A 23,897-nucleotide genomic window follows, 5' to 3' on the forward strand; every position below is an offset into this window, starting at 1 on the left:
AAAATTATATAAATTTGAGACGCACAGAGAGAGGGCTCAGGATGATGGAACAGGCTTAGGCAAGGAGAACAGGCAGGCAGGTTCACATCTCAGCTTCCAGTGACTGGTGTCTTGGGAAGACCACTTACCCTCCCTGAATCCCAGCTCCCTCGCCTGAGGACTGGTGGCAGGAATAACGCCCCCGTCATCCACGCTCACAGAACCGTACGGCACACACCATGCATGCCTGAGTGGGCCCATGACCAGTGCTCTCCCCCAGCTCAGCTGGATGAATGGAGCTGCCAGGCCCAGCCTGGGATCTGTGGACACAGGAGAGGGAACTGCTGGGAATGAATCCCCAGCCAGTCCTGTTTCTACAGGGTGGGGGGGACTCTGAGGCCCACGGCGGGGTCAGAGTTCAGACCTGGCTGTAGTGGCAGGATGGGGCTCCCTCCCACCAGCCTGCAGGTGGGGTGCCTGTGATTAGGGGATGGCGGTAGAGGAGTGGAGGAGGTAGGTGTGGGGCTGTGGTGTTCTTCAGCTGGGAGTGTGGGGGGCGCAGGGCCCCGTGTAGCGGTGCGGGAGGGTGCCAGTGTTTAGAGGTGAGTGTGAGGAGCAGGTGGCTGGAGGGGGAGGATGAGGAAGATGAGGGGCAGGGCTGGCCCTTGGGGAAGGGCCGGTGGGGTCCTTCACGCATGTTTCTTTGTGGCTAGTGGTGTGTCATCCCCTTTTACAGATGAGAAAACTGAGGACCAAGGGGCTATAGGACCAGCCTGTGCTGTACAGCTGGTAAGGGCAGAGCAGGGACTTAGTGTCGCCTGTCTGGCTCCACGGCCAGTGCTGTTTGTATGGTGCACACACTTCTGGAGATCCCGGGGGCTCAAGGCAGCCTCCAGAACTGGAATTAGATCCAAGATGGGAAAGAGAGTCACAGGACTTTTAGAACCAGAAGGGATTCTGCAGCCACCCAGTCCAGCCTGGTCACCACTGAGGGGAAACCGGCCCAGAGGTGGGAGGTGGGGAGCCTCAGGCCACACAGCAAGCAGAGTGAAGACACGAACTCTGCCCCTGCCCAGAGTGGGACATGTAGGATCCCTGCAACTGCTCCCCAGGACAGCCCAGGATGGCATCACTGAGGTCTCTTTCAGCCAAGGCTGTCACTGTGGGGCAGGGAGTTCTTCTGAAGGGCTGACTCACTGCCTGGGGAAGCAGTTGCCACAAAGCCACCTGTGCCAAGGCCCCACTGGCCCCAACGGCTCCAGGAACGGGAGCCTGATTCCCAGCATGGTGGGCTGGGGGCAGAGGGCAAGGGACAAAGAGTGGGGCTGTCCACCCAGTAGGGCCGGCAGACCCGGAGCCTCAGAATCCTCAGGGCTGCAGCCTGAAGACCTGACTTCTGTCCTGCCAGGTACGAGCACGAACTGGCCCTGCAGCAGACTGTGGAGGCTGACGTCAATGGCCTGTGCCGGGTGTTGGACGAGCTGACCCTGGTCAGTACTGACCTGGAGGTGCAGATCGAAGGCCTGGAGGAGGAGCTGGCCTACCTGAGGAAGAACCACGAGGAGGTGCGGTTGCTGCTGGCTTCCGGGATGGGAGGCTGGTTTGGTGGGGTTGCCAGACGCACCCAGGACCAGGAGAGGAGTCTGCTGAACTGACCGCCTCCTGCCATCCCTTCCCAGGAGATGCTTGCTCTATGAGGTCAGACCGGTGGAGATGTGAACGTGGAGATGGATGCCACACCTGGCGTGGACCTGAGCCGCATCCTGAATGAGATGCGCGACCAGTATGAGCAGATGGCAAAGAAGAACCGCAGAGATGCTGACGCCTGGTTCCTGAGCAAGGTGGGGCTCGGGCCCTCAGTAAGCCTGCAGCACTTCCCAGCTGGGGGCTTTGGGAGAGCCTCACCTTTCACTCTGCTTTCCTGTCTCAGACCGAGGAGCTGAACAAGGAAGTGGCCTCCAACAGCGAACTGATACAGAGCAGCCGCAGTGAGGTGATGGAGCTCCAGAGGGTGTTCCAGGACCTGGAGATTGAGCTGCAGTCCCAGCTCAGCATAGTATGAAGGACCTGGCACAGCAGCAGCCCCCAAGTCACCAGTAATGGCCACCACCCCCTCAACAAGCCACAATTTAGTTCCACCTTTCTTTTCTCAGGATGGGACCAGAGGACTCATCGGACCCATTATATAGATAGAGAAACTAGCCCTAGAATAGTGGGCTAGCATTTCTCCATATTGTCTGGCCCATCAGTACCCCAACTGGGATCAAAATCCAGGCACCTCTCAAAAAACATGCCCAGAGACCTGGAGAGACAGGAGTGACCACCTTCATTGACTCTTTTTCTCTCTCTCACTTGCAGAAAGCATCCCTGGAGAACAGCCTGGAGGAGACCAAAGGCCGCTACTGCATGCAGCTGTCCCAGATCCAGGGACTGATTGCCAGCGTGGAGGAGCAGCTGGCCCAGCTACGCTGTGAGATGGAGCAGCAGAGCCATGAGTACCAGATCTTGCTGGACATGAAGACACAGCTGGAGCAGGAGATCGCCACCTACCCGCCGCCTGCTGGAGTGGGAGGACGCCCAGTGAGTCCCAGGCCCCTCAGTTCTGCCTCCCAGACCCTTTAGCCCCCCTGCTGCTCTCAGCACAACTGACTGCCCTGCCTTTTCTCTCCCACAGCCTTTCCTCCCCACACGCATCTGGCCAATCCTATTCTTCCCCAGAGGGTAAGTCTCCTAAGGCTCCCCAGCACCGCAGCCCCTCTGCCTGTTTCCATGGAGTGTGGGCCGGGCCCTTCTCCTCAGAGCTCCCAGCCCTCCCTTCTCCCTGCCCTGGAGTCAGCTTAGCTCTCAGACCCCTTCTCACCTCCTCTTCTCTCTCTGACCCCTTCTCACCTCCTCTTGGTCCTCTTCGAGCCATCAGACCTGGCCCATCCTCAAGGAGCAGGGCTCATCCAGCTTCAGCCAGGGCCAGTGCTCCTAGAACTGAGCTGCCTCTACCACAGCTTCCTGCCTACCAGCTGGCCTCACCTCCTGAAGGCCTGGGTCAGGACCTTGCTCTCCCGGCGCAGTTCCCAGCTGTGTCCCCTGCTCCTCTGCTGCTGGTGGGCTAATAAAGCTGACTTTCTGGTTGATGCAAACCTGTGTGATCTCTGTTCTTGAACTGATGGGAAGGGAGTTGCAGGTGCTTTCCAGAAACCTCCTGGAGCCTCACAGCCTGAGAGATGTGGGAAATGGGACAAATCTCAGAAGATCTTGAAGGCTCTTCCTGGAAGACCTCCATGCTCTGTGGAAGTGGGAGGTGGGACACAGGATGGGGGCAGTGTCCACACGTGCTGACTGACACCATGGAGGCATTCTACAGAGGTTATTTTATGATATTGCCCTTGCAACCCTGTGAGGTGGGTGTGGTCAGGCCCATTTTGGAACTGGCAACCCCCAGAATTCAGAGAGTTTCAGTAACTTGCATAAAATCATGCAGATAGTAAGTGGCACGGCTGGAGCTCAAACTCAGTTCTGTCTGTCTGCAAAGTCCATGCCTTTCTTTGAACACCACTCTACCTTTTTAGGTATTTTAACCCAAAGACTCCCACGTTTGAATCTTAACTCTACCCATGGGCTCCCCCACATCTGCACACAGTTTCTACATTGGAGGGTGGAAGGGAGTGCTTTCTGTCTTGAAAATGATGTCCTTGTCAGACCTGAAATCCTCCTTCTCCCAGCCTGCTTCTCCTCACACCCCATCAACTCCTCCTTCCTCATTCCCCTCAGCTGGTGAATTGCGTGCTGATGAGCACCCTAGGAAACACCTGCTGCCCCATGGCCATTGCCATGTTCAGATCTTCTTCCTCTCTCCCTAGACCTGGGCACAGCCTAACTGGGTCCCTTTGAGAGTCAATCTCATCCACATTCAATTTCCACTGAATGATTTCCACCAGAATGTGGTCAAGATCAAGAACAAGCGTGAGATCAGGACTCCCCTGCTTAACAGCCGGCAATGGATCCCATTCCCTTCCAGCACTCAGCCTTCAGTCTCAGTCCAGCTTGGTGTCCTCCTGCCCCTCCCAGCTCCAAACCCTTGAGTCACCCCTACCTGACTGAGATACGACCCATACCTCTCAGTTGCCGTTCCTTCTTCCTGGATGCCTTCCATATTTTAAATATTTAAATTAAAGAAAGTTATGTATGTACAACATCATAAGCCTTTTTTTTTTTTTTTTTTTTTTTTTTTTGGAGACAGTCTTGCTCTGTCGCCCAGGCTGGAGTGCAGTGGCACGATCTCAGTTCACTGCAAGCTCCACCTCCCGGGTTCACACCATTCTCCTGCCTCAGCCTCCCGAGTAGCTGGGACTACAGTCACCCGCCACCATGCCGGGCTAATTTTTTTTTGTATTTTTAGTAGAGACAGGGTTTCACCGTATTAGCCAGGATGGTCTCGATCTTCTGACCTCATGATCTGCCTGTCTTGGCCTCCCAAAGTGCTGGGATTATAGGTGTGAGCCATGGCACCCGGCCAAGACTTTTTTTTTTTATTGTACTTTAAGTTCTAGGGTACACGTGCACAACGTGTGTGTTTGTTACATAGGTATACGTGTGCCATGTTGGTTTGCTGCACCCATCAATTCATCATTTACATTAGGTATTTCTCCTAATGCTATCCCTCCCACAGCCCCCCACCCCCTGACAGGCCCCGATGTGTGATGTTCCCCGTCCTGTGCCCATGTGTTCTCATTGTTGGACTTCCACCTATGAGTGAGAACATGTGGCGTTTGGTTTTCTGTCCTTGTGATAGTTTGCTTAGAATGATGGTTTCCAGCTTCACCCATGTCCCTGCAAAGGACATGAACTCATCCTTTTTTATGGCTGCATAGTATTCCAAGGTGCATATGTGCCACATTTTCTTAATCCAGTCTATCATTGATGGACATTTGGGTTGGTTCCAAGTCTTTATGATTGTGAATAAGACTTTTTTTTTTTTTTTTGATGAAAAAGCCATCCCCAGACTGGATACCACAGCTCTGTTCCCGCCTCCCCTTTTCAACTTCAGCTGTTTCTTTTGGGATTTGTCTCCTTACTTCTAAATAACAGGCTTTACCTTGCTATTGTTTGGTTTTTCTGTTTCGGTTTTTAATCGCTTGACTTCTGGCTGTGAAGGATGAGGATGTAGATCTGTTATACAGCATTGCCCCTCCCCACTTCTTTTTTAAATATCTTCTTCCCACCTTCTCAATATATTCATATTTTTGTTACATAAATGTTTACATTATTTGACTATTTAAATGTTATTCATAGTCAAGCCATATATTATACTATATTACATTTTATACTATATTAAATTTCCTTGGAATAAATATCTCTTTTTCAATTTGCCTAAACTTTCTATGTATTGATCATTAATTTGTTTCCTGATTCACTGCTGGAAGCATAAATCTCCTCAGTATTTTAGAACCCTGGGTGTTCCTTCAATTTCATCCTCATGAAGATGTGTCTGCTAGGGCCTTCTGTCCTGCTCTTGTCTGTTCTGGGTGCTGTTTGGGTCTCCTCCTCAGCTGTGATCCTGGAATCTCTCTTCACCATCATCCTGAAATCCCTTCTTTTTCCTGTGTTGCTTTCCTTGTTTTCTGGATCCAATGTCTTCCTCCTTCCTGTTTTTATTTTTCCCTTTGTTTTAGTGAAGCACATCCTCAAGTAGTTTCCTGGGAAGGGAGTTATCGGGGTTAAATTTTTTGAGACCGTTTGTGTCAAAAAGATCTTTAGTTGATCCTCACTCTTGACTGATAGTTTGGCTGGGTATGGAATTCTAGCTTGGAAATCATTTGCACTCAGCGTTTGAAGGTACAGTTTCACTGTTTCTTGGCTTCTGGTGTTGCTGTTGAGAAGTCTTATGCCATATTGATTCTAGATCACTTCTTATTATCCTATTCCCACTCTCCTCCCTAGAAGCTTTTCAGTTCTTCTCTTTCTCTCCAGCAGGCTGAAATACCATGTGTTGAATTGATGCAGCTGTGACTTCATCCACTGGCTGGACACTAGCAGAAACTTCCAATGTGGGAGCTCATGTTGTTCAATTCTGGCAAATTTTCGTGTTTCATGATTTCCTCCCTCCATTTTCTCTCTTTCTGAAATGGCTCTTTTTCCTATGTATTCTGTTTTATTTTCCATCTTGTCTTTTTTTCTTTGTTGCTGTTTTCTGAGAAATTTCTTTAACTTTGATCTCTAACTCCATTATTCAGAGTTTTAAAAAATCTGCTGTATTTGGCCGGGCACAGCATCTCATGCCTGTAATCCCAGCACTTTGGGAGGCCAAGGTGGGTGGATTGCTTGAGCCCAGGAGTTCGAGACCAGCCTAGGCAACATGGTGAGACCCTGTCTCTACAAAATATATAAAAATTAGCTGGATGTGGTGGCTTGCGCCTGTAGTCCCAGCTGCTAGGGAGGCTGAGGTGGGATGATCACTTGAGCCTGGGAACTCAAGGCTGCAGTGAGCTGAGATCACACCATCACATTCTAGCCTGGGCAACAGAGTGAGATCCTGTCTTAAAAACAACAACAATCTTTTATATTTTTCATATCTCATAGCTCTGCATGTTTTTTCAACAGTCTCTTGTTCTTGTTTCAAGATGCAATGGTTTCTCTGATCTCTTTGAGCCTATTAGTCCTGGCTCCAGCAATGTTTCTATTTCCATCACCGGCTCGGTTTCCTCAGTTCCTTTCTTGCTGTTTGTCTTGCCTCCATCTTTCATGCCAGAAGGCTTTTCTCAGATGTCTAGTGGTCCTTGGTAGTCGTTCATATTTAAGAGTAAGTCACTGAGAAACTGATTGGAATATGTGTATATGTGTGTGGATAGCATGGGAGCTTGCCACTGGTAGGTCTCAGTATAGAGTAATCTGGTGGAGAATAAGCTGTTTCATTGGGGGACAGTTATCTGTAGGACTTTTCTTGGGTAGGGTCTTCCTCAGAAGGAATACCTCTAATTCCCTGTCTGGATTGTAAAAGCTACCAGCTTTCTGGAAGCTGAGTGCGGGAAGGGGGCAGAGAAGGTCTCAGTCTCAGCTACTCTGCCACTAGTTGATGGCAGTTTATTGGCCCTGCTTGGTGTCTCAGGATTCAGAGTCCCTCTGGGGAAATTCTCCAGCATAAACATCTAGTTTCTCCTGGAGTAATCATGGAGTGGTTGGGTTCAGACAAAGAGGGGAGAGAGGAGCTATAGGGGCCTATCTGCTTTTTTTTTTTTTTTTTCCCCCGAGATGGTGTCTCGCTCTGTGGTCCAGGCTGGAGTGCAGTAGTACTATCTCAGCTCACTGCAAGCTCTGCCTCCCAGGTTCACACCATTCTCCTGCCTCAGCTTCCCGAGTAGCTGGGACTACAGGCGCCCACCACCACGCCTGGCTAATTTTTTGTATTTTTAGTAGAGATGGGGTTTCACCGTGTTAGCCAAGACAGTCTCGATCTCCTGACCTCAGGATCTACCCGCCTTGGTCTCCTAAAGTGCTGGGATTACAGGCGTAAGCCACCATGCCCAGCCCGGGCATGGGTGCTATTTTAAAGAAGTTGTCTGTACCCGTATCTTCAGAGTGCTTAACCCCCAGGAGCAGATCCTTGGAAAGCTCATCATGAAAGGCCTCTACCTGACAGATGCAGAAATTCAGGTTTACAGTAGTTAAAGGAAAAAAAAAACTTTCTTGGGGGAGAGCAGGAATCACTTATCTCTCGTTCATTGCTCTTATCTTGTAGAAACAAATCATGAGCCCCTTTTAAACAGAAGGACAATATTGTGCAGAAATATGAGTTTTCCCTTCAATAAGGGAACCGGAATTTCCATGCGGAAATGGCTTACTGCCTGGATTTCTCAAACTAAGATTCAAGTCCCAAATCAGACTGCCTTTTGCTCTTGTCTGGTCTTTCCCACTCCCTAAGATCCTGGCACCTGAGCTGAGAAGGTTGAGTACTCCCAGTGGTTCTTGAAATTTGTCTAATTTGAACGCACCTTCAGATTCCTTATGCTTGACTTACTGTCAAAGTTTGGGAAATATTGCTTTAGATAATTGCATGAGGTGCAAAAACAATGACCAGAGTGAGAATTAATGGCAGCCCATAAAGTGCATCTGCTGATGTAAATGAATGAGTGGTATGCTTGTAAAGCTCAGTTTTCTTTGGGTCCATTTTTTCTGAGAGCTGTAATAAGCTCAGTGTCCCTCCTAGTGTATGAGATAAGCAATTTCTTATGCTTGTCTTCTCACTGCTGTAGCTTGTTGTTTAAGACCTTCTGTCTGCTCTCTGAAACATAAACAGTAATGAAACTTTTGTTTTGCTAGTCGCCAACAGCCCCTGGATGGTACCCAGCCCACAAGGGACACTCAGTAAAGACTTGTGGAGTCAGGCCATGGAAGTTTGGTTTAAAAGTCTCTGCTCTTTCAGGACTCCACAGAACTTGCTCAGAAGAGAATTTCTTGAGGGCAGGCTTCTCCAGGTTCCACGTGCCTCCCATTGTGTTGGCACAGGGCAGTCTCCATGGGTAGGTATTGACAAGCTGACATGGATGTGAAAGCAAATATCTTTTTTGAGCCCTGGACGGATAGAGCCCCATCTACAGAACTGAGGCACGAGGCAGTGGAGCTCCTTATCTGGCCCCTCCTCTGATGAGCTGTCTGCATCCTGGAATCCCCAACAGTCCAAGACCCCCAAAGGGCTTTGAGCAGATCAGGGAGTGTTAAAGCAATAGTGGCCGCTATTCAGGAGATGCCATTTCTGACTTCACCCCTTGTTAACACACTGCTGATTGCAAGGGTCCCTCTTTCTCCTACCATGATAGGATTGTTACACATAAAACACATGCGTTGGCCAGGTACAGTGGCTCACACCTGTAATCCCAGCACTTTGGGAGGCCGAAGAGGGAGGATCACCTGAGGTCAGGTGTTTGAGAGCAGTCTGGCCAACATGGTGAAACCCCATCTCTACCAAAAAATACAAAAATTAGCCAGGCGTGGTGGCATGTGCCTGTAGCCCCACTACTTGGGAGGCTGAGGTGGGAAAATCGCTTGAATCCAGGAGGTGGAGGTTGCAGTAAGCCAAGAGTGTGCCACTGCACTCCAACCTGGGTGACAGAGTGAGACCCTGTCTCAAACAACAACAACAACAAACAACAAAAAAATCCCATACGTCTCTAGCTTTTATCTACCATACGAATAGTGTGACGAAATAAAAGGAAATATAGAAAATGAAAACATTCATCCATTGTTCTGTCACCAGAACTTTTATTCTCCCAGGTTCTTTTCTGGCTTTGTTATATATGATTATACAGCAAAGATGATTTTCAAATTATTTAAGGGACTTCACTTAATTTTAAATTAATAGAAATAACAGACCAGTATAAAAAGGCATATGTGCAAAGATATTTACTGCTGTTTATTTGTAGTGACAGAAGATGGCAAACAGATTTTTAAAAATTGATAGTGGACAGGTGGAATAAATAATGGTCCACTCCTACCCTGGAGTATTAAGCAGGCATTATAGTCAATAAATTGGAGCTATTTATTGGATGGCAAGGAAGGATTCCTCCAGGGATTGGGGAGAGAGAAATGTGGAATGCAGAAACGTACATGTAGGATATTGATTTCATTTGTGTGAAATAAACAGCAAATCCTTCATCCCTCATTTATGTAAATGCATGTACATGTGTCTGTGAGATTATATACGCACCAACAATATGAAAAGATACATACAGAGTTATTAAGATAGATTACGGTGGGGGTGGGGTTGAAGGCTGATGTGGGTGGCAGTGGTTGAGGGGAAAAGGGGAGCCAAGAAAAACAGGAAAGGAACAAAAAGAGTGCACACACATTTTAATACTTATACATAAAATTGTGTGTGTGTGCGAATATGAATAAAGAAACTAAACAACAATTTAAGAACCAAAAAAGCAATTAATTTGTTGAATACCACATCGACTTCCTAATTAGAAACAGATTGCATGCACTAATATTCTGGCCTGTCAATTTTATGTGATCATAAAATAGATTTTTAATTTACTTTATGCTTAGATAATAATATAACTATACAAATTAAAACTGATAACCAAAAGAACACATTTTTTAAAAAGGTCAGATCACAGTCCTTTGCAGGAGGTAGTGTCGAATAGCTGGGGGGAGGGCAGAGGCTAACCTGAAGCTGAACTTCCAACGTGAACTTGGAGGGATCCTTCACCCGCCCCTGGTCTTTGTGAGTTTCGGTTTCCTCATCCGTACATTTAGGGTATTAGGATTTATCTGAAGGAGTTTATTTGAGGAATAAAGGAGATAAAGGGTGGATAAAACACACAGTATGTACCCAATAAATATTTTTTGCTCCTTCTCTCTCCTGTTGGACAATTTTTAATGTTGCCCAACCCTTTATTACCTGATTTGATTCTGGCAGCTAGGCTGCAGACAGGCAGCTGTGTTCTGCTTCCTAAAGCTGAGCTGGAGCAAATGCCTCCTCCCTGCATGCTCCCTGCAAGGCCTCCTTGCTATCTCCATGCACCTGACTCATCCCATTTTACAGGTGAGGAAATTGAGGCTCAGGGAGGCTGAGCGACTTACTCAAGGGTGAATGACTAGTAGTAGATGGGGTGTCAGAATGCCCTGCACCCCCAACCCTGTGCCGCCTCTGCATAGATCTTCCCTGCTGAGCAAATCTCTGGTCTCATTTGACTTGATCAGGCTTGCAGAGAAGGTGGGTGCTAGCAGTAGGCCAATGAATTCAGTCCAAGTCCACTTAGGGGCTGTTCTGGGCCAGGTGTTGTGCTGGGCTCGGGGTGGAGGCAGGGGAGGGATTCAGTGATAAGTCAGGAGCCACCTTGGCCTTAAATAAGATACTTACTTACAGCACCTACACAGGTAATTGTGCTTTTTGTCCTCCTCCTCCTAGAGGTGCCTTTGGTGTGTGAGGGGATGGGCAGCTCCCCTGCTGGCAGAGTTCTTTCTCAACAGCTGGGCCTTGGCTGATGCTTCCTCTCTCCCTCCTCCTCTTCTAGGTAAGGGGGTGGGGACTGGGCTGTGGACCTACAGAGGCTTAAACAGTGGCTGGTGTTTGCCCTATCTGCCCACAAGGCCACAAGAATTGCAGCCTTAGTGAGTTCTCTACAGTGAGAATAACCACCCCCCACCCACCCCCAGGAGCAGATCTGCCTGGGCTTGAACCCCAGCCCCACTCCCTACCTGCCTTAGTGTTGCTCTGAGGATTAGAAGACACGATGAAGTTAAGACCTGGCCCCTGGTAAGTCCTCAATACATGTTAACCTTTGGTGGAATGAGACTGTAAGAGGGTATGTTTTACCCCTAAGCTAGCTCAAGGGGATGACTGCTTAAACTGGTTCTGTTCTGTTCTACAGAACAACAAGAAACTTGACTCAGGGGTTTCATTGTCATACTTACCTTCTCTAACACCACCAGCATCACCATCACCACCTTCATCGTCACCGCTCCCGCCACCATGACCACCACCACCATCACCCCCATAATCATCACTATCGTTACCCCCACCACCACCAATATCCCCATCACCACCATCACCCCCATAATCATCACTATCATTACCCCCACCACCACCAATACCCCCATCACCACCATCACCACCATCACCCCCACCACCACCATCATTACTACTAACACCACCACCATCACCACCATAATCATCACTATCATCACCCCCACCACCACCAATACCCCCATCACCCCCACCACCACCACCAATACCACCACCACCATCACCATAATCATCACTATCATTACCCCCACCACCACCAACACCCCCACCACCACCATCACCACCATCACCCCCACCACCACCACCACCAACACCACCACCACCACCATCACCACCATCATTACCACTACCACCACCACCATCACCACCATAATCATCACTATCATCACCCCCACCACCACCAATACCCCCATCACCCCCACCACCACCACCAATACCACCACCACCATCACCATAATCATCACTATCATTACCCCCACCACCACCAACACCCCCACCACCACCATCACCACCATCACCCCCACCACCACCACCACCAACACCACCACCACCACCATCACCACCATCATTACCACTACCACCACCACCATCACCACCATAATCATCACTATCATTACCCCCACCACCAACAACACCCCCATCACCACCATCACCCCCACCCCCACCACCACCACCATCACACCATCATTACCACTAACACTACCACCATCACCCCCATAATCATCACTATCTTTACCCCCACCACCACCACCAATACCCCCATCACCACCACCACCCCCACCACCATCACCACCATAATCATCACTATCATTACCCCCACCACCACCACCAATACCCCCATCACCACCATCACCCCCACCCCCACCACCACCACCACCACCATCACCCCCACCACCACCATCACCACCATCATTACCACTAACACCACCACCATCACCACCATAATCATCACTATCTTTACCCCCACCACCACCACCAATACCTCCATCACCACCATCACCCCCACCCCCACCACCACCACCACCCCCACCACCACCACCAATACCCCCATCACCACCATCACCACCACCACCACCACCACCATCATTACCACTACCACCATCACCACCTTCATCATCACCATCCCCACCACCACCACTACCACCAACACCACCATCATCACCACTGTTACCACTACCACCATCCCTACCATCGCCACCATAATCACTGCCATCATTACCACCATCACCACCCCCACCCCCACTACCACCATCCCTACCATCGCCACCACAATCACCACCATCATTACCACCATCACCACCTCCATTACCACCATCACCACCCCCACCCCCACTACCACCATTCCTACCATCACCACCACAATCACCACCATCATTACCACCATCTCCACCTCCATTACCACCATCACCACCCCCACCCCCACTACCACCATCCCTACCATCGCCACCACAATCACCACCATCATTGCCACCATCTCCACCTCCATTACCACCATCACCACCCCCACCCCCACTACCACCATCCCTACCATCGCCACCACAATCACCACCATCATTACCACCATCTCCACCTCCATTACCACCATCACCACCCCCACCCCCACTACCACCATTCCTACCATCGCCACCACAATCACCACCATCATTACCACCATCTCCACCTCCATTACCACCATCACCACCCCCACCCCCACTACCACCATTCCTACCATCGCCACCACAATCACCACCATCATTACCACCATCTCCACCTCCATTACCACCATCACCACCACCACCCCCACTACCACCATCCCTACCATCGCCACCACAATCACCACCATCATTACCACCATCTCCACCTCCATTACCACCATCACCACCACCACCCCCACTACCACCATCCCTACCATCGCCACCATAATCACTGCCATCATTACCACCATCTCCACCTCCATTACCACCATCACCACCACCACCCCCACTACCACCATCCCTACCATCGCCACCATAATCACTGCCATCATTACCACCATCTCCACCTCCATTACCACCATCACCACCACCATCACCACCACTACCTCCAGTACCTCCAACACCCCCAGCACCATCACTTCCTTTCCCCCAATCACTCCTCTAGTTCTTTGAAGGGGGTGTTGTCCATATGGGTTAAGTTAGACGGGGAGTAAACAAAGTCTTGGGACACACAGACATCACTCAAGCTGGGACAGTCAAAGGACAGATGCACACTGAGTGCTGCAGTAGAAGAGTCCTCACTAGATGCTGACAGAGAGAACAACCAACAGAACACTGATGAGATAATTGAGATAATGAGGTAGCACAGACTTGGATCCCCCCATGGGGCTCCCTGGGAGGCAGAGAGTGCCTGGTCTGCCTTGTGAAGGCTGGACAGCCTCTGGATGCTGCCTCTGCTCCTGTCCACCTAGGCTGTCTCCCTAACCGCGGGGGCCCACCAACTCTTCTTCCCCTTCCCTCACCAATATCCTCCCCCAATCTGGTTTTCCCTCTTTCACTTTGTTTTATCCTGAAGCTTTCCCTTTGTCCCTCCTAGTCTCTTGCTTATGGCCTAAACCTCTAGGCTCATTGGCACGCTGGAGCTGGCTCATGCTGGCTCTTAGGAGCCGGATATTAAAATTTCAGGAATTTTGCAAGGTGATTGTTAAATATGGTGCTCATCAACAATTAAATTATACGAACTTTAAGTGAATTATATTGAGAACAAAGGTAATGCATACAGAAAACTCATTCCTTCCAAATTATTTTACTACATTGTACTGATATCTGTGCTCTTGAGGTACTTATGACCATTTTATCTATATGCTGGACACGCTATAAGGCAGTGAGCTACTGCACGTCTCTTCCCAACCCTGTGTTAAGTGACTCCCTGTTGGTTGCTTGAAATTGGCCACAGTGGGGATATTTACAACACGAAAAAAATAAACGTTATAAATTGGGGCTTGATTTATTGTTTTATTGATTGTCTTTTTTTGTTGTGTTTGTTTTAAGATGGGGTCTCACTCTGCCACCCAGGCTGGAGTGCAGTGCTGCGGTCATGGATCACTGCAGCCTCGACCTGCTGGGGCTTAAGCAATCCTCCCACCTCAGTCTTCCGAGTTGCTGGGACTACTGGTGTATGCCACCATGCCTGGCTAATTATTTTATTTTATTTATTTTATTTCATTTTTTGTAGAGATGGTATCTCATTATGTTGCCCAGGCATGTCTTGAACTCCTGGGCTCAAGTGATCCTCCTGCCTCAGCCTCCCAAAGCGCTGGAATTACAGGTGTGAGCCACCATGCCCAGCCCTGAATTGCCTCTTTTAGAAGTTAATTCAAGCTGCGTTTCCGTTGCTTGCAACCAAAATCTGCCCATCAATATATCCTGTTACCTAATTCTTGATTGATTTTTCTTCTATCCTTGCTGGATATTTTTAGTTTTATTGTAAATGTGTCTTTCATCATAAGCCATCCATGCTTTCTTTTGGAACTGGGAGACAGAAGTGGTCATTTTTTTGCAGATATTGCACTGACAGCCAGGATGGCCTCACTGGAACCTGAGAGGCTGCTTCCCCATCCCCTCATTCCAGCCACAGAATGTGGGCCCTGCTGGAAGCTCCCAGGCCTCCTCCCCTCACACCTAAACCATCCGCTGACTCTTCCTCATCAGTTTCCAGGCCTGCCCTATTCCCACAGCCTCCACCCTGGCCAGGCCCTTGCAGACTCACCAGCCTATCACCTGGCCGGCTGACCTCAGCAGCTCCCAGCTCCTGCAACAGGAGCTCCAGTAACATCCTGGACTCTTCTTTGTTCTCTGCCTCAAGGTCTTTGGCTGAACCTTGACACCTGTTCTCCATTTGCACCCCCTACCCCCTTTGGTCCAACTCCAGGGCTTAATTTAAGTGAACTTTTACCAAACATTTCCTCTGTGCCACGTACCATGTTGGCCACCTGCCCTGACTTACCCACTCCTCTCAATAATCCTGACAGGCTGAACTGGTGCTATTCCCATTTGACAGAAAACCAAAGCTTAGATGGCTGCAACGGCCTGTCCAAGGTCACATGGCTTGTCAGCGATGGAGCCAAGACTTGAAAGCTGGTCTTTCTGATCAGGGAGGCCCTGCTCCTTCCTTGATCCCATGTGGTATCACGTCTGGGGAGGGAGGTGGGGTGCAAGATGCTGAATCTGTTCCCACATCTCTGACTGTGGGAAATGACTCTTTCTACCCATGAGGCTAGAACTACTCGGCGACCCCTTCCCTTCCTCTTTCCCTTTCCCTCTGTCCTGCCGACCAGAGCTCAGGACTCCTGACACAGACATTCCGACTCCCAGGTGCTGACTCTCCCCGTAACTGACCACTGTGCTGGAGTTCCCACAGCCACGCCCTCTCCCCACTGCACCCTCCAGAGTTCTTCCTTCTTTGAAAACCTGAGTCAAAGCACACGCTTTCCAAGAAAACTTGTGTGTGCTAATCCACCCCACCTTGTGGCTCCTGTGCTCCCGGCTCCCCTCAGCCTATGGCACAGAGAAAACTCTGGGCTCTGAAACCCTCCTCCATCAACTGGACAGCCCATGGGCAAGGGTTGTGTCTCCCACATCAGACCAGAGTAACGCTGAGGACTGACTATGTGAAAAACACTTTGTGGACCCCTAAGGCACTATGGAGAGGTATAATCAAGGGTGGGGGCACAGATCGCAGAAGCATTGGGAGGGCTGAGAGATGGGGAGAAAGCCAGGTGACCTGAGCTGATGAGGTGGGACTTCCTGGAAGAGGAGAGATCTGAGCGAACAACATCCCTTACCTGGATATGGCAAATTCTGCCTACTGATCCCCCACACCATGGCAAAGTATGTTCTGCATGGACACCAGGGTGGCCTTCGTGAAACATCTGACAGCATCTCTTGCCAGCTTAGGACCCTTCAGTGGCTCCAGCGTCGTTAGGATAAAGTCTGAGCTTCCCAGCACCTTTATCATCACCTGGCCTAAGGCTATCAGTTTCATCAGGCAGGCCCAGCCTTGAGCTGTGAACACTAGCAATACAACACTGCTTGCAGTTTCCATCAGACCAGTCTTTCACACGTCTGCCCTTCGCCCAGGTGCTTCCTTGGGCAAATGGGACATCTATCCTCACTTCCGCTGCTTGCTCAGCATCTACTCATCTTCAAGGTTCAGATCAGTTAAGACCTCCTCTAGGATGCTGGCCCCCTCTGTCCCCAGCTGGGCTCACTGTCCTTTCTCAGCACTCCACCATCCTTCACCCACCTGCCCACCCACCATCCACCCACCTCCTGTTCATCCCCCTATCCTTTCATCCATTATTATTCCTTCCTTCCATTCTTCCATTCATCTACTTCCCTGCCTGACCACACCCCACCCATTCATCCCTCCACTTTCCCTCCTTCTCCCCTTCCTTCCACTCATCTATCCATCTGTCCACCTGCCATCCGTCCATCCATCCGTCTATATGTCCATCCATCCATCCATCCATCCATCCCTCTTCTACATTCCCTTACCCTCTTCCCTTTCCCTTCCTCCTGCTCTCCCTCCTCCCTCCCTCTCTCTGTCCTCCTTCTCTCCTGCCTCCTCTTACTCTCCCTCCTCCCTCCCTCTGTCCTTCCTTCCTTCATTGAGCACCTACTTTGTGCCACACAGCCTGTAGGAATCTGCATAATCTATATGCGGAACTGAGGCTTGGCCTTAAAGAACATGAGGGGTTTGGGTAGGAAGAGACGACATATGTGGAAATTCAGGCAGAGATTGGAAATGGATGGAGATGTGGGGACCAGCAAGGGGACAGGCCTGTTGGGGAGGGGACCCAGTTTACAGTGGGGCCTCATGAGTGATGGGCTGGAGCATTTAAGCTGCATTTTGCCTGAACTGGGAGCTAGCGGCAGGGTTGTAAACTAATCTGTTTCTTGCCTTTGACTACCTGACTGCATTTTAAAAAACCCGAACATGATTCTGGGGTGCAGGCACAGCCATTTTCACCCCAGGCATATTCTTACTCTGCCTAGCTCAGAGCCCTGGGTGACACTTCTGCTGTGTGACCTTGGATATATTCCTTCCCCTGGCTGGGACTCACATTTTCTATCTGTAAAGTTAAGAGCCTGGTCTAGATGCTGTTCTTGGCTCTGACTTTTGGGGACTTTCTAGCAGGAGGGGACCTGTCACTAAAAAGTAAGGCTTGCAGCCAGCTGAGCTGGGGTGGAACCCTGAGTGAGCAGCTGACTTGCTATGGGCCTTGGGGGAACTCCTCCACCTCTGAGCTTTCTTCTTCTTCTTCTTTTTTTTTTTTTTTTTTTGAGATGGAGTCTTGCTCTGTCACCAAGGCTGGAGTGCAGTGCAGTGGCACGATCTCCGCACACTGCAAGCTCTGCCTCCCGGGTTCACACCATTCTCCTGCCTCAGCCTCCCGAGTAGCTGGGACTACAGGTGCCCACCACCATGCCCGGCTAATTTTTTGTGTTTTTAGTAGAGATGGGGTTTCACCGTGTTAGCTAGGATGGTCTCGATCTCCTGACCTCATGATCCACCCGCCTCGGCCTCCCAAAGTGCTGGGATTACAGGTGTGAGCCACCGCGCCTGGCCTCTTCTTCTATAATGTGGGCTGGCCAAGCTCTGTTGTCAGCCTTGTGGCACAGCTCAGAGGCTCAGACAAGGACACAGACACTGAAATGCTGGCTCAGCCCATCTCTTGTGTCAGCCCAGATGGGCAGGCTGGCCTGGGAAATCAGCAGGTGGCATAGCTGTCTGGGGAAAAGGGTACCCCGGGGCCTCAGGAGGTGCTCTAAGCTCCTGCTTTCTGGGGGAAAGGGGACCTGGGGCCTCAGGAGGTGCTCTAGGCTCCTGCTCCCTTGTGCTGCCATCCTGCCTGCTAGCCGACTCATGGCCTCCACGGAAGCCCTGCCCTTCTGGCAGCAGAGGCTGCTCCCTCCCCAGCCCACTGTCTCTGCAAGTGACAGCCCTGAACTCTAGGAGCTTTACCCACTCTCCACACAGTTTTCTGAGGCTTGGCAGGGAGAGGGATGGGCAAGGTGAAGGGGGTTGGCCTCTGGGGGGGCTGCCTCACCCTGCCCGCTTCACCTGTTTGGATTGGCACGGGGCTGCCCCATGCAGGGTGGTACAGGGAGACTCACTAACCACAAGAGGCCCTGCGCTGGGCTCCTCCTTTACCCCACTCCTTCTGGGGCAGTCTAGAGGGAGGGTCAGGCAATGCTGCTCACGCAAAGCCTGCCTAGAAGTCCAGAAGTGGGGGGTACTCCAGGGGAGGGTGCAGAAGGGCTGAGAGGAGAGGGAGGGGTGCAGGACTCTGCCAGGAGGAAAGGAGAAGCTCAGCCCCAGGCAGGTTCTGGGGGCCTGGGAATCACAAGGGGGGCTCCAACTTGTTACTTGACTCCGGGCCTTTCTGGACTCAAGACTTCCCATCTGTGACATGAGAGGAGCCAGATTCCCCTCTTCTTCCCCCAGGGCTGGTGGGAGCCTAGCAAGGCTCTTGACAATCGTGAGAGAAATACGTGCTATTTCTCCACAATAATACATTGTGAAGGGAAGCCGGCATGGGAGTGTCTCAGGGAAGGGGTCCCCAACTCCTAGGCCACAGACTCTACCAGCTGTGGCCTGTTAGGACCCAGGCCGCACGGCAGGAGGTGAGCTGCTGGTGAGTGAGCACTGCCGCCTGAACTCCACCTCCTGTCAGATCAGCAGCGGCATTAGATTCTCATAGGAGCATAAACCCTCTCGTGAACTGTGCACGCGAGGGATCTAGGTTGTTCACTCTTCACGAGAATCTAACTAATGCCTGGTGATCTGAGGAGGAAGAGTTTCATCCTGAAACTATCCCCACCCCCAACCCCCTAGATCCATGGAGAAATGGTCTTCCATGAAACTGGTCCCTGGTGCCAAAAAGGTTGGGGACTGCTGTCTTGGAGCACAGAGAGGGTTTGAGAGGTTTTGGGGCTGGACAAGAGAGCAGGAAAGAGTTCTTTCTCTGGGCTTGGATGTCCCAAAGTCTCTCCTGCAAGCCACAGTCCCTCAAGGAGTTCCTTCAAATGAGGCTCTTAAACTCAGGTTGACGTGAGCTCGTTCCCCCCACTGATGGAGGCAAAATTCAGTGGGTTAGATTTTAAGGAGAAACGGGATTTTTGCAGAGTCTCTAAGTACCTTCCTCAAGGTATTTGTTAATTTCAATTGGAGAAACAGAAACGTGAGAGTAGAGAAATCCAGCAGCACCACCTTAGCCAAGCGAACAAGGCTGGCGGCGCCAGCAGTAGGTAAGACACACGACATATCTGTCCAACATGCCTGACAGGATGCAACCTCTTTTCTGTGGTTTTCTTGCTAAAGTGCATAACCTCAATGTGATCATGAGAAAACATCAGAAAAGCCCAAACTGAGGGATATTCTGCAAAATAATTGATCACCCCAGTACTCTTCAAAAGTGTCAAGGTCATGAAAGACATGAAAAGACTGAGGAGCTGTCATGGATAGGAGGAGACTAAGGAGACGTGATAGCTAAATGCAATGTGGAGATCGAAATTGGACCCTGCAGCAGAAATGGAACATTTGTGGAAAAACTGGTGGAAGTTCCAATAAAGCCTTTAGCTCATTAATAGTATTGTGTCAGCTGGGTGCAGTGGCTCATGCCTGTAATCTCAGCACTTTGGGAGGCCGAAGCGGGTGGATCACCTGAGGTCAGGAGTTTGGGACCAGCCAGGCCAACATGGCGAAACCCCGTCTCTAACAAAAATACAAAAAATCACCAGGGGTTCATGGCGAGTGCCTGTAGTCCTAGCTACTCGGGAGGCTGAGGCAAGAGAATCGCTTGAACCTGGGAGGTGGAGGTTGCAGTAAGCCGAGATTGCACCACTGCACTCCAGCCTGGGCAACAAGAGCAAAACTCCATCTCGGGGAAAAAAAATAGTATTGTGGCAATGTCAATTTATTGGTTTCAGAAATTGTATGATTCTTATGTAGTATGTTCCCATTAGGGGAAGCTGGGTGAAGGATACACAGGATACACAGGAAGTCTCTGTACTATTTTGTAACTTTTTCTTAAAGGCTAACTTTTTTTTTTTTTTGGAGACAGAGTCTTGCTCTGTTGCCCAGGCTGGAGTGCAGTGGTGCGATCTCGGCTCACTGCAACCTCTGCCTCCCGGGTTCAATCGATTTTCCTGCCTCAGCTTCCCGAGTAGCTGAGATTACAGGTGCTCGCCATGATGCTCAGCTAACTTTTTGTATTTTTTAGTAGAGATGGGGTTTCGCCATGTTGGCCAGGCTGGTCTCAAACTCCTGGCCTCAAGTGATCCACCCATTTTGGCCTCCAAAAGTGCTGGGATTACAGGTGTGAGCCACTGTACCCAGCCAAGTCTAACATTATTTCAAAATAAAAATTAAAAAAAAAGAAGCTGGATGTGGTGGCTCATGCCTGTAATGCCAGCAGTTTGGGAGACTGAGGTGGGAGAATCGTTTGAGCCCAGGAGTTTGAGACCAGCCTGGGCAACATGGTGAGACCTCGTTTCTACAAAGAAGTAAAAACTAGCTGGGCATGGTGACAGTCCTGGCCACTTGGGAAGCTGAGGTGGAAGGATCCTTTGGGCCCAGGAGATTGAGGCTGCAGTGAGCCGTGATCCCACCACTGCACTCCAGTCTGGGCAACAGAGTCTGGGCAACAGAGGGAGACCCTGTGTCAAAAAAAAAAGAAAGAAATAAATAAAAGTGGATGATGTCAAGTACGGACCCAAGACCCGAGAATTCTGTGGCTCCCTGCCATCCAGTCCCTGGCAACTTGACGTGTCACGCTAAAGCCTGTTCCCAGAAGCCTTCCAGATTGGGCCGCCCCCACATCTCGTCTCAACCATCTCCCTACCTAGTTTTTACTATTGCTTTGCAAGGTGACGAGCACCCAGTCTGTTATGTGGTATAGTGGGTCAAACAGGGTTCCCCCAAATCAGGTCCACCTGGGACCTCAGAATGTGCCCTTATTTGGAAATGGGGGTTTTGCAGATGTAAGTAAGGTAAGGTTTGAGATGAGATCCTACTAGATTAGAGTGATTGCTAAATCCAATGAGTGTCCTACAAGAGACTGAAAAGGACAGAGATGAAGCCCGCGTGAAGATGAAGGCAGGGATACGACAATGCCAGAAGCTGGAAGAGGCAAGGAAGGGCTCTTCCCCAGAGTGTTCAGAGGGAGTATGGGCCTGCCAACACCTTGATTCAGGGCTTACGGTTTCCAGAATGTATTCCAGAAATGTGTTCCAGAGGGAATACATTTCTGTTGTTTTTTTGTGTGTGTTTTTTTTGAGACGAAGTCTTGCTCTGTTGCCCACGCTGGAGTGCAGTGGTGCCATCTCGGCTCACTGCAACCTCTGCCTCCCAGATTCAAGTGATTCTTTTGCCTCAGCCTCTCAAGTAGCTGGAACTACAGGTGCCTGCCACCACACCCAGCTAATTTTTGTATTTTTAGTAGAGATGGGGTTTCACCATATTGGCCAAGCTGGTCTTGAACTCCTGACCTCAGGTGATCCACCAGCCTTGGTCTCCCAAAGTGTTGGGATTATAGGCATGAGCCACCGTGCCCAGCCAGTTGTTTCAAGCCATCAAATTTGTGGTAATTTGTTATGGCAGCCCTGGGAAACCAATCTCTCTTGTCTGTGCTTTTCTTCTGTTTGCTTGTATGTTAAGTAATGTTGATGTGCATTCCTGCTTCTCTTTCATGCTGGGACCTTCCTACAGGCAGGGATCGTCTCTTCCATTAGGCCGTGCACTCCAAGGGTGGGGGCTGTCCTGAGGTCTCCTCCTTCCTTAGGATGCCATCTCCTGGTGCCCAGCACAGTCCTCATCACACAGTGTGGGCTCTGTGGGGGCTGCCTGGCCCTGCCTGCTTCACCTGTTTGGATTGGCATGGGGCTCCCCCATGTAGGGTGGTGCAGGGAGACTCACTAACCACAAGAGGTCCTGCCCGGGGCTCCTCCTTTACCCCCCTTCTTTTGGGGCAGGCTGGAGGGAGGGTCAGGTAATGCTGCTCACACAAAGCCTGCCTAGAAGTCCAGAGGTGGGGGGTACTCTGGGCCTCAGCAGTCAAGACTGGCAACCCTTTAACCCCTGATGCCCCAGAAAATGCCCTCCCTTAAAATGTCTGAGTACCATGCTTCTTCGGCATCAGGGAGGGGATGGGAGTGTGGTGTCCTCTCTGTCTGCTCCCTGCTTGGCCAGGCTGTTTGCAGCTCCTTGGTCACTGAGTCCTTGTCTGCAGGGGAAGAGAGGTTGGTCTCAGGCTCCAGGTTAGGCCACGGTTCTAAGACCGGGTGTGGGGGATCAGGCTTATATTCCATGCTAGGGCTCTGGAGTCGGTGCGTGGGGTTGGGGTGGGGCTGCAGAAGTGCCTTTTAAGATTATGTGCATGGACTGATCTGTCATTGGTTCCCTGCCATCTTTATCTTTTGGATTCCCCTCGGAGGAGGGGGAGGAAGGAGTTTCTTCTGGGTTCCACTGAATCAAATGAAAGGGAAAGTAGAGCTGTTCCTATGTCCTGGGCGCCGGAGCTTCTATTCCTGATCCCTGCAGAAGAAGGAGACAGGGTGGTGGTGGTAGGTGGGGGTGGCGGGGCACAGAGGAAGCCGGTATTGGGCCTTGCACCCCATTCCCAGTCCCAGATCCCTCTGGACACAGCATTTTTCTCCAGTGAGCACAGCCTCCCCTTGCCCCACAGTCAACAGCAACTTGCCTCCCAACGAAAGCATCTGTCCCTCAGCCAAAACCCCTGTCGCCTCTCTCTGGGGAAATTGTAGGGCTGGGCCAGGGTTGGGGGACCATTCTCTGCAGGGAGATTAGGAGTGTCTGTCAGGGGTGGGTGGAGCGGGGTGGGGCCCTGGCTTACTCACGTCCTCGAGAGTCCTTTGCTGGCAGATTTGGGGAGCCCACAGCTCAGGTGTCTGTCTCAGCATTGTCTTCCAAGCACCTAGGCCACAGTAGTGGGGGGCTCCCCTCTCTGGCTTCTTCTTTGGTGACAGTCAAGGTTGGGGGTGGGGTGAGAGAGGGTCCTGCTTCTCTTCTAGGAGCAGTTGATCCCAGGAAGAGCACTGGAGCCTCCAGCAGGGGCTGTTGGGGCCTGTCTGAGGAGATAGGATGCGTCAGGCAGCCCCAGACACGACCACATTCCTCCCAACATGCCTGCCGGGGTCTGAGGAGCCGAGGGGCTGACGGGAGGGTGGGGTGGGGGCCGGAAGGGTTTGCTTTGGGAGGTTGTCTGGGAGACTGAAGTTTTGATATACACACCTCCAAAGCAGGACCAAGTGGACTCCTAGAAATGTCCCCCGACCCTTGGGGCTTCAGGAGTCAGGGACCCTCGTGTCCACCTCAGCCTTGCCCTTGGCACAGCCCGGCACCACTCCAGCCTCTACTCCTC

At 50.8% G+C, this 23,897-nt stretch overlaps 2 pseudogenes; both read left to right on the forward strand.

The window, feature by feature from the left end:
* The first annotated feature begins 469 nt into the window (after positions 1 to 469).
* LOC100450256 (keratin, type I cytoskeletal 16-like) lies at positions 470 to 2,956 on the forward strand (annotated as a pseudogene).
* An 8,527-nt stretch (positions 2,957 to 11,483) lies between these two features.
* LOC129051453 (basic proline-rich protein-like) lies at positions 11,484 to 12,571 on the forward strand (annotated as a pseudogene).
* The last annotated feature ends 11,326 nt before the right edge of the window (positions 12,572 to 23,897 follow it).

The sequence above is a fragment of the Pongo abelii genome, chromosome 19, assembly GCF_028885655.2.
Source record: "Pongo abelii isolate AG06213 chromosome 19, NHGRI_mPonAbe1-v2.0_pri, whole genome shotgun sequence".
In the NCBI taxonomy this organism is placed as follows: Eukaryota; Metazoa; Chordata; class Mammalia; order Primates; family Hominidae; genus Pongo; species Pongo abelii.